Raw genomic sequence first — 768 nt, 5'->3', positions numbered from 1 at the left:
TTTGTGATGTTATTTATTATTATTATTTTCATTATTATTATCATTATATTCATTATTTTATTATTTTATTACTGTATTTTCATTACTTTTATTATTCTTATTATAATTTTCATTATTATTTTCGTGTATTTACAAAATGTTTTTAAAATGTAAATTCAAAAATATATATAATGCCATTTTTAATCATTTCCGATTGATTTCATAAATTTTTATTAAGTTTTTGTTATTAATAATAATACATTTTATGTTTATATTTAAATATTCTATATAAAACGATGCGAAAACTGGTGCAGAACGAATGCAAAAGAGTCGTAAATGATAAAAAAAAAAAAAAATGAGAAAAGATGCGGAGAGATGCAGAAGAAATGTGAAATTAACTTTGAGGAGGTATGAGAGAGATGTGGTACAGATATAGAAAAAGCACAGAAAGGTATATGAAAGATGCGGTAGAGATGCCGGAAAGATGCGAGAGAGATGCGGAAATAGTATAAAAGAGATGCAATAGAAGTTCAGAAAAGATATAGGGCAAGCTAAACAAAATGTTGAAAAAATGCAGAAATGTAGAAAAAGTGTAAAAAATGAGTGTAAAAAAGTGCAGAAGAGGTAGATGAGCGTAAAAAAGATTCAGAAAAAGTGTAGAAAATACTGAAAAAAAGGGGACAAAATCCGAATATAATTGACAAATTGGGCTGAAAAATATGTGCACACACAAATATCTACACACTAAGTATCCGTACATTTATGGATTATAACTCATTTTAATTGTAA

The sequence above is a fragment of the Atta colombica genome, unplaced genomic scaffold (genome assembly GCF_001594045.1).
Source record: "Atta colombica isolate Treedump-2 unplaced genomic scaffold, Acol1.0 scaffold15, whole genome shotgun sequence".
Classification (NCBI taxonomy): Eukaryota; Metazoa; Arthropoda; class Insecta; order Hymenoptera; family Formicidae; genus Atta; species Atta colombica.
The sequence above is the reverse complement of the archived record's forward strand: the minus strand, read 5'-3'. Positions refer to the sequence as shown.